The 10,577-nt window shown below is 43.0% G+C and overlaps 1 long non-coding RNA gene across 1 annotated transcript; it reads right to left on the bottom strand.

The window, feature by feature from the left end:
* Positions 1-1,187: 1,187 nt before the first annotated feature.
* On the bottom strand, positions 1,188-10,059 carry LOC109273264 (uncharacterized). The gene is made up of 2 exons (XR_002082953.2): positions 9,739-10,059; positions 1,188-1,569 (listed from the first exon to the last, which is right to left on the bottom strand). It is a non-coding gene; the product is annotated as an uncharacterized LOC109273264 (long non-coding RNA).
* Between the last annotated feature and the right edge of the window lie 518 nt (positions 10,060-10,577).

Genomic DNA, 10,577 nt, shown 5'->3' with positions numbered 1-10,577 from the left:
GTGTCTCATAAAGTGTTTTTCTGTGGGTTTCTCATTGCCAAAGCGATGATACCACAAAAGGTGATCAGCTTAATACGTGCAGTGACCACCTTTTATTGAGTGCCTATTTTGTGGTCCTAAATGTTTACGATTAAGAACATTGGGCTGCGCATAACAATCTGGTACAGCTTGATCAACCACTCTGTGCCTGAGTCTTTGCTGAATATAAAGCACTCTTACACAGTAGCACTCAAAGAGGTGAGCTATTCCTACGATATGCAGAATTGTGTGTGTGTGTGTGTGTGTGTGTACACATAATGCCATCTACTCTTTCAGGAGCCTGACAGGGCAGATATCACTAAGCAAAATTTTCAGTGGAAACACTGAGATCAGCAAAGATAGGCTATTTTCCCGAGGTCACAGAACGATTACAAGTCGGAAAGCTTGTATTCGAACTCAAGTCTGTCTGACAGACTCTCACTTGTAACTATCTTACTGCTTCCTGCTGGAAGTCCTACATTAGTGTCAGTTGAACAAGAGAGAAAATTCTTTGTCTAACGCGGGCTTACACACTTACTACTTTACTCATGAAACGCCTCTTAGGTATTTTATGTATACATTTATTTATTTGTTTACTACTGACTTACGCAAACTCGTCTTGTTCCGGGAAGATTTACAGTGGTTTACTATTGTAAAATGCATACTTCTAAAAAAATATAGGTTAAGAAATCAGGGAGAGAGCAAATGACAGTAGAGAGAATAAGAGTAGAGAAAGATAAAATGAGCCAAGGATGAAGTTAGCATTCAAACGGGAACAAGCTTTCGTTGAGCACATCCACTGTAGCTAATACTATGTAGGAATTGGGGATTTAGATGTAAAATTACAAGGTCTCATCTCTTCATAGACGCAGAGTCTAATGAAGGAGATACGTACGCAGACAAACAATTACAGGGCACTAAGGAAAACTGGAAAAAAGATACACAAATCCCCGTGGGACCCTGTAAGGAAGACATACTCCATTACATTTGCATCTTGCTCATGGCAGTCTGATATTTTCCCGATTTACTTATTTGTTGTCTATCTTCCCCCATTGAAGAATGTAACCTTCAAGAGATTTGCTGTCTGGTTGACAACTGTGTCTCCTCTACCTAGAATACGGCCTGCCACATCAGAGGTGCTCAGTGAAGAAGTGAATGAACGAGGCTCGTTGAGGTTAAAAAAGCATTTTATTTTGTACAGCAGGTAAATTGCAAAACAATTCCAGTTCTATCTGTCTTCCCTAGACCTTGGAGGTGACCTGTTGAGGTAGTCACATCCTACAAACTGAAACTGGCAAAGATTCAAAAACAGTGGATGGAGAATGGGTCAGGGAGTATATACCAACCCACCACCAAAAATGGGGATGGCCATTACTAAGAGTAGTACTTCTGGAAAAACCAGCGTGTCAAAGACGACTGATCCGTCCAACTTGCCACACCCAGTAGGAATCCAGTGAGGTGTGTAAATCCAACTCCCTCTGGGTCTGTCTGTATCCTTTTTACCACACCTCACTCGGGAGAGGAAATTGGGCAGGAGATCTGAGAAAATACCTGAATAAAGAGAAAGAAGGAGGTTTAGGGCACAAAGGAAGGACATAAGAAGGTGGAAAGTGAGAATACACAAATGTTTATTGATTCATTTTTTTAAAAAAAAATCATATTTCAGTAACAGAGAAAAATTGCTGTGCATTAATCAATCCAACATTGACATGCGTTGAGACAGAATGATGGCCTTAGCCTTTTGAACACTTAATACTTTTAGCTGCTTTTATTCTCTTATATTTTCTCTACTAAAGTTTTTTAAAATTTATTTTTAAGAGAGAGAGAGAGCGCACATGAGCAAGTTGGGGAGGGGCAGAGAGAGGGTGACAGACGATCTGAAGTGAGCTCTACGCTGATAGCAGTGAGCCTGATCTAGGGCTCAAAATCACAAAATGTGAGATCATGACCAGAACTGAATTCAGACACTTAACCAACTGAGCCACCCAGGCGCCCACTCTTATATTTTCTTATGGAGAAATCTCACCATGTTTTTTTAGAAATCGGTTTGAGAATCAGGAAAGTGCTCTTGGTGAAGTTCTAGAAATCCCATGTGATAAGCCTATTTTTTTCCAACTGTGACAAAAAGCTGAGGCAGTAACTTTCCCTCCTCAGGGCTTTAGTTTCTGCCTGTGTCAAATGAAGAATTTGGAATCAGCCTCCCAAGGCTCTTTCTGGCTCTGTCTATATTTCCGGGGCTCTAGACAAAAACAGGAGACCGGTCGGGTCCCAACTCGGGCCTTAAATTTGGCTCATCTCTTTTGTTCTCCTCCCTAAACTTCTACTCTTATAAATTGGGCTAAAATGTAGAATACTGACATGAAGAATTTGAGGACCCTCTTTAGTGCTGTTATCTGTTCTCCTGATCTTACAGGGTCTTTGCAGAACAAATGAGTCCATGAGTAAATGAGTGAGCTGATAATTACCAATTTCAGCAATATAAAAGAATCAACTGTCCTGTTCCTAAGACTAATACTATTTTTACACAGAACTGGTGGTAGCCTGTTTCAAGACAGATTGAAAGCATTTTTCTGGAAGACAGGTTAAGACAAATGTAAAGGTAGAAAGTCTTGTCAATATATTTTTTTCCGGGCCACTCTATAATCAACTCTGCAGCTGATTAAAACAAAATAAGTTACAATTAATTGAAGTAAAATAACCTATGCTAACCTAAAATAGAAGACATGGTCTTTCTTATGTGGTTGAGAAGAAGGATTTGGGCTCAGAAAGCTAGTAAGAAGCAATGTCGTAAATAAAAAGCAAAAGGAAGGGTAGACTGGGGGCCTCCGTTTCCTCATCTATGTAAGAAAGGTCAAACTTGGCGGGAGGAGATGAGGCAGAAGCCAGGCTGAGCTCAGGTGCGTATAATGCACTTGTCCCGAGAAGCCACCTGGTGTCAGGAAACAGGGCGGCCAGGAGGTACGGTGCTGCAACACCTGTATACCTCACAAAAAAATGCAGCCCCTTGTCAGCTCCCGCTGACATTTGCCCTGCATAATTTATTTGGAACATAGGTCATTTTTTGTAAAAGATGCCAAAAATCTGTATTCTGATGTGAAAACAAAAATCTTGAGTTTTAAATGCTGATAAAGGAATGTTAATAAAGAAAAACACCTCTGGGTAGTTAAAAAAAATACCAGGCTTAGTCTAAATATGTGACAGTTCTCCATCTTTGGGCTAGATGATCTCTAATTTGTTCTACGGCTCTGGTATTCTAAGCAGTACGAGATGCACATTGGCGTAGAAGCACTACCTGAAAACAAATCTGTATGTCATGGGTGATGCTGAGTAGTGATAATTACAATGACAACGTTAATATCTTGTATGCACACGACAAGTAGCCACTTGCAAACGACTGTAATACCGGTTTTGTTTTATAACTTTCAAAGCAACCCTATGAGCTAAGCCAGATACTGGAGAAAGTGAAATCCAAGGGATGTGAAAGGACCAGTATAAGATTCTATGACAGGTTAATAGCAAAACCAAGACTGAGGGATGGGGTTCACTTTCCTACCAGAGTAACAAGGATAGAGCAGGGATAGTTTTCTCTGCTGATATCTGGGCATCCTTTGGACAAGGAGCACACTGTGTGAAGGATGGTGCGTGAGAGCCCCTGCCCGCTGCTTGCCAGGTTGGAGGGAAATGGGCAACAGGATTTCCCTCCTGGTGTTGCCTGTATGGGGCTCCTAGGCCTATAGAGAAACTCTGGGGTAAGACTGATTCTCCCAAGAACACAGGAAAGCCCATGGCAATGCTTGTGAAACCAGGTTTTGAGGGGCTCCCTAGCATGCGTATCAACCAGTTATGATGGATCCTGGTCATTGTGTTGGGCTAGATATCAATTCTTCAGCTGCTGGATAGTGAGAGATCCAAGAGCAGTCAGGGTGCCGGTGGTGGGCAGGTGGGATGCTCAAACCAGCAGCCATTGACCAAACAGCATAAACATATTGCAACGTGTGAGTGACCGGTAAGGCTATAGCACTGCCTCCCACCCTGGATATAAAAGACAACAAACTTTGAGTAAAAAGGCTCAAAGGAGTTAGTGACATAAGATTTCCCAGAGGAAATAGCTAGGAATTCTGTTTTGTGCATTGTATCTTGTTTTGTTTATATATTTTATTTTTTTATTGATTTTGTAGTGTTTTTTTTTTTTTCCTGAAAGGCATCCTTCAGGTTGACAGGACGTGTGTTTCCCACAAGGAATCAGTATGGAAATATAAAGGAGCAAATCTATGAGTTCCGAGTCCTGCAAAGGATTGTGGGTAGGTTGATCACATGAGCTGGTTTGCCCCGGATGGCCCTAACATCCGGAATCTCCAGAGTGACATGACAAAATGTGTGGCTGAACCAACCCTCGGTGTTGTCTGGCCAGCCCAAAAATGTGAGGGTAACCCGGGACGAGAGGTGAGGAAAGATGGTGAAAGCATGGCTGACAGGATCATGAATAAGTGGACCGATGAACAAGACAGATGAAAGATGGAGTCCAAGACGGAAGCCGTAAGACATTATTTTGTGAAATTCCCAAGCGAGATGGCTTCTGAGGAAGTTGAAAGCAAGGGGCAAACAATGCCAATGATAATAAGAGTACCTAACATGGAGCTGGTACCCACTAAATTCTGGGAACTTTACTAAGGGGCTAGATTATAACTGGATTCCAAGCTTCCAACAGCTCTCTGAGGTAAGCAAAGTAGCCCCGAGTGAAAGATGACAAATTCTGGGGGCTCAGAGAGGTTTCATCACTGAACAAGGGCACAGAGCATGAACGGCGTGGTGAGAGCATGGGCTTTGTGCCCAGCCCACCTGCGCCACGTCAGCTGTAAACACATCTTTCTGTTAAGAAGAAACTTTCTAAAATTAAGATGTGGGTAACAAAGACTGGGGGGCTAGGCGTAGGAAAGCAAAGGCGACACAATTTTCCATTAATCAACACATACTGAGTTCCAGCCGTGGGCTCATAAGGTAAAAGATTCTTTACAGAATACCAATGAAAGCATAAAACATAATTTTTCTGCCGAGGATCATCTGATCTACGGTTGGAGGGGAGGAATTGATGTCGGAGACACTTTGGCACAGTAAGAAGCATACCAAGTCCCGAGCTGGCTACCCTGAAAGCAGTTCCTAGCTTGGTCCGTGACCAGTCCCCGAGCAGAGGCAAGTTGCTTACCTATTCGGTATCCCCAGGTGCGAGCGGGAGCTGGAAATAAGTAAAACTCCCAAGACTGTGAAAATCCAATCAAATAATATAAAAGTGTTATGTATGGTATAAAAGGATGTTCTAAAAGAAGCTATCATTCGCACAGGAAGCAGGTAGAGGAAATTAGGCAAGAGACACAAATGCAACAGGGATCCACTGGAAGCTGAATTCCAAGAGTGCTATAGTTTCTTGATGGACTTCCAGTCTCCCGGTGCCTAGGTCTGCCACCTACCTCTCTTTGTGTGCTCTCTTTCTCCTTCTTTTCTTTTAATTGACAAAATTCATTTCCTTATTCCCTTTAGCTGTTTCATAGGTCATTGCTCTTTAGGGATAGAGGCTCTTTCTGCAATTCAGTTTCCTTTTCATTCAACCATGTAATAATATTTCCATATCTGGCAAGCTCCCTCCAGAAGGGGAGCCGGCAAATTGTGGCTCTCTCGGCGCTGGAGGGAAGTCACTTGCCTGGATTTAAATCCCCAATAACGTTTTTAATACTCGGCATTAACCAGGTCCATAAATATGTCTGAGATAATGACCATTCTTTCTGAATGAGCAGTGACATTCAATAAATTATGGAATTTGTGAGTTGCCTGCAATTCTATGCAAAGTGTCAAAGACAGAAACAATTGGTTGTTTGGATGTGTGAGTGTGAGAGCCTGCCCTCATATGTCTATGTGTGCTTTAATGGAACCTTCTAGAAAGGAAATATTTCATTGTCTATCTCCTTAGAAACGGTCACACCAGATGACACCAAGCACCACTTCTCATCGGTTTTATCTTCATAATGGAATAAAAGAGATTTGTTGGTTATTGTTATTAAAATTCACCTGCAACTTCACTAAGATAATAAACCCTGAAGGTCTCCTTGTCAAGATCTGCAGATTCCTTTCCTTCTTAGCCTGAAGGATCTATGTGGGGCAACACCCAAGCAGGTTGGAGGAAAGGGAAGGAAAAGTTTTGATAAAAGGGTGAATAGGGTCTTTACCAATGGAAATTAGGGAAGAAAAACCAGACATCCTCTATGAACTTTATGCAAATCAGTCACCCAGAGCTACTTGCCCTTATTAATAACAATTGCAAACTTCAGGGAGCACTCATTTCCTGCCATGGACTAAACACTTGGCAAACATTGTTTCATTTTATTCTCAGTAAATCAAGGAAGTTCAGTTATAATGCTCAAGACCATGCATCTAATAACTGAAGAGTTTGGTCAATAACTGGGTGGGTAACTCTTCTTGCTTCTTTGGTCCTCCATTAAATACTCTACCTGTCCCCAAATATAAACTGCATCCTAAAACATAAAAGAACAACTTGATGCCCGTGCATCTTAAACCTTCATTTTGTTTCTGTATTGGCAGATCTTGATCAACGATGACACTGGATACTGGTTATTGGACACTCAGATCTCAACATCCAAACACCTTAATGTGGCCCACCATGCCAGGCTTAGTCTGGCTACTGGTGAGTCTCAAATCATAGCCTTTTCCTTTGGTAGGTTAGAACATGGCCACCAATGCATTGCAGTGCCTCCTATCGAGAGATGAAGTCATTTTCCCGATCCCTTGAATCTGCCTTGTAACTCGCTTTGAGCAGTAGAATTTGGTGGAAGTGATATTGTGTGCCTCCTGAAACACAGCCTCACGGAGCTTGCAGCTCCCTGCCTTCACTCCCTCGAATACTGTCTCCCATCGGAGAAGCACAGATGAGCCTATAAGAAACATGATCAAGCCAAGACCCAGTAGCAACTGCCAGAACAAGGTCATCCCTGACCATCCATCACCACTCCAGCCGCCAGTATGAGCAAAGCTGCAAGGCTTGTCTTGTAAGATCTGAATTTGGGGGTGATTTTTGAGGCAGCAACAGATAACGAAGACACCTCTTCACCATCCAGGCTTGGGCTCCAGCCCCCCTGGTGTTCGCTCAGTTCATGGAACATGCCACTCTCTCTTCCATCCAAAAGACTTTGACTATGTGTACCCTACGCTGGGAAAGCTCCCCGCTCCTGACTTGGCAAATAATTCACTCCTTTGCATCATTCAGGCCTCGGCTCCAAAGTCATCTCCAGAGAGAACTCTGCTGCCCATCTAAATACAGTAGATTTCTTATTTTCTGTATCAGCCTCCTGCCTATTTTTTTTTCATTGCATGTATATGAATCTGCAACTAGTTTGTTAATGCCTAGTTCCCTGACACCCAAATGGAAGCTCCATGAGAGTGGGTGGGGACAATATTCGTCCTCTTCTCCATTGCATCCTAGGAGGGTGGCTGGCAGAGTCTTACTCACATTCCTGTGGATTCCATTACCATTTTTGTCCACACTTCTGCCCAAAGTGCTCATACTCAAAGCAGCCAGTATTTGCTGCTCTTTGGGGAGAGCTGCCCCCCAGGCTGCTGAAGTCCAGCTGGAGTTGTCTGCACCAAAACACAGAGAACTGAAGACTGGGAATTTGTATAGCCTTGGCCAATGACCAAGGAGTGGTCCCTTTCCTCTGATCAGGACAACTCTGAGGTATGATTTACACTGTCTACGGTGCTGACCTGAGGAAGTGAGCAAAATTTTCCTCTGTGGGACCTTTCTTGCTTATTTCCTTCATTGGGCCCATGGTCGATGCATTGTATTGATGATTGGCTGGCTTCCTTTCATTTCCTGTCTCACCTCCTCAATCCCCTGAAAGTTTTCCCAGTCATTTGCATACAAACCCTTGTGTTAGAATCTTCCTGTAGATAAGCTTCCCAAAGAGAGCGCATTTGTTGAATAAATTCATCAAAGCAAGTCTCGAGCTCCACATATTTGCTTTTCACATGGACACCCTTACACCAAGCTCATAATCAGAATTCAGATTAAACAGCATCAGCAGCTTTTGCAACCATGTTTGTGCAATCGTTTCATGTTTTACTGAAATGTTCTCTAATGTTTTATAAAGATGAGTGAGAAATGGAAAAATGAAAGCCACTGACACTAGCAGTTAAACCGCTGGAACCCAGATAAAAACCACTTGCTGTGCTAAATGCAGGGAATCCCTGGTTGTGTCGGGATGCCTGATGGATTCAAGCTGTTCAGTCGTAAGGAACAGGTACCAAATTAAATCACATACAGGGAACTCTGGAAATAGATCATAGGACTGCATCGCAAGATGAGCCTTACTGAAGGATGTGGAGAGAGTCTTAAAAAGCATGGAAATGATAAAAATTGGCACCAAAAACCATTCCAGAATTCCAAAGGCTTCCAAAGGGAAGTTCATGGAACTGGAGAGAACTTCTCAGGGGTGGGTATGCTTTGTGCTCCCTTGTCAAGAGGAGAAATAGTTCTATAGTCAAGTCTCATATCACAAATATTTAAAGAAATCTTGCAAAATCCTATGAAAGCCATCCTCGAAGCCTCACGCTGAGTTCCCTACCCAGTCTCTTGCAAAATTACCACTAAGCCAGTCATTTCCCTACATTTTAAAGTGATTTTTTTCTCCTTACTGAATGTCACTTAAAATAATCTGAAAAAAAAAATCAGGATTTTGAGGCAGGAAATTACATAAGAGTAGAACTATTTGCATTTAATGTTGAAGCCAATTTTAATGTTTTAAATAATCATTGCATCATCAAGAATTTTCGTCATGTTTTTTTTTGGGATTCCATGGAATATGACTCCTCCATATCACATGCAAAGTTTTGGGTTTCTTCAGTTCTAGGCATTCAGCTTTCATATGGGTTTTTTTTTTGGGGGGGAGGGGGGAATTAATGTATTATGCATGACAGAAGAAAGTTTCACAGTCTGACGGAATAATACAAATCACAGCTCTGCCACCAATTATGTAACCTCCCGGAAGTTGATCTTTCTGAGCCTCAGTGTATAATGCTTCCTATGTGGGGCTGTCATGAGGATTAAGTCAGAGAATTGAGATAAAGCACTTAGGGCATAGCCAGCATTCACTGACTATTGAGTCTCTTTCCCATGCTCCCATCACAGAACAGTTGTTTTGAGTGATTTGGCAAACAATTTGACTTGGCTTGAGGGACAAGTCTGAACTCCTTAGCATGACGCACGGGCCCCGTGTGATCTGACCTCCATGTGTTTCTCCTGGCTCATCCAACTCCTGTCCCCTTCCCCACCCTGCACTCTGCTTCTAAAGAGCAGCCCGCCTCAAATAAGGATAACTCTCTTTCCATACAGAACTCAACGATTGCAACAACCCCGTGACATAAGTCGTCTCAGACCCATGTTAGAGGTAGGAGAAACAAAAGGCGGGGGGTGGGGGGGAAGCCATACGAAATGATTCTCCCATAACCAGATATCTAGCAAACAATAGAGTCAGCTCTGGTACCTGCATGCTAGAGACCCATCGCCTGCCCCAGGCTTAGGGTACAAGGCCCACGGGTGTTCAGTGAAACCTGAATGAACAAATGGCTCTACCCAAGGGAGTAAGCCAAGAACTGAGCAGGGATAAAAAATAGTTTGAGACCAAATAAAACCTAGAACACGGAAGAGCTTCTTACCTCCGACGGCTTTGGTTGATTCTGGAATAATAGAGGAAGTGTGCGCTGCCTTGGGGGCCGGGAGACCAGAATTCTAGTGTCTATCTGGATGACCTGCCCCTTGACACCCCTCACTCACCCAACCTAGTAACTAAGCACAGGGGATGCGGTAGATCCAGACGCCCTCCTAGCATTAGGTGTTTGTGCTCCGTGATTCGAACAGAACAGCACCACCTCAGGAATTCGCACTCACTGTCCCTCTGCCTGTCGATGGTATGCACCTCGTTATCATTTCTATTTCAACACCGATGTCAACGTAGAGTAGTCATTGGTAACTCAGACTCTGACATCCCGGCTTTGTGACTTCTGGTCACGCAATCTTGGATGTTACTGAACTTCTTGGTACATCTGTTTTGCCTCTCTGGCTCCTCTACAGAAAGGTGGAGGGGTTGCTGTTTAGTTGCCTAGTGCCTACAGCAGACTCGTGCATAGGAGGCATGGCCGTGAAAGGAAGAGGAAATTCGTTTTGTAGATTTTTTGCTAGCTCATGGCACATTGTTTTATTATATATTGTTTAAAGCAATCCTAGCCAAATGTGGAGAGAGACAGAGACAGAGAGAGAGATAAGCAGAGATAGATAAAGGCAGAGATAGGGATTGAGATCTAGGGACCCAGAGGCAGTATTTTCAGCTCTATCTCCAACCTTTGGGTCAATAATTGAGGGAACTGGTTGAGAGAAAATGACTACTCACCATCACAATTCTGTGTTCAAGTTTGATTTGGACTGACACACGGGACAATGCAATGTTTATACAAACTGTGGTTGAAAATACTGGCAGGATACAGAGGTCAAGTCCACA

The sequence above is a fragment of the Panthera pardus genome, unplaced genomic scaffold (assembly GCF_024362965.1).
Source record: "Panthera pardus isolate Hobbes unplaced genomic scaffold, ASM2436296v1 HiC_scaffold_7, whole genome shotgun sequence".
Classification (NCBI taxonomy): Eukaryota; Metazoa; Chordata; class Mammalia; order Carnivora; family Felidae; genus Panthera; species Panthera pardus.
Note: the sequence above shows the minus strand (reverse complement) of the source record. Positions and strands in the feature narration are given on the sequence as shown.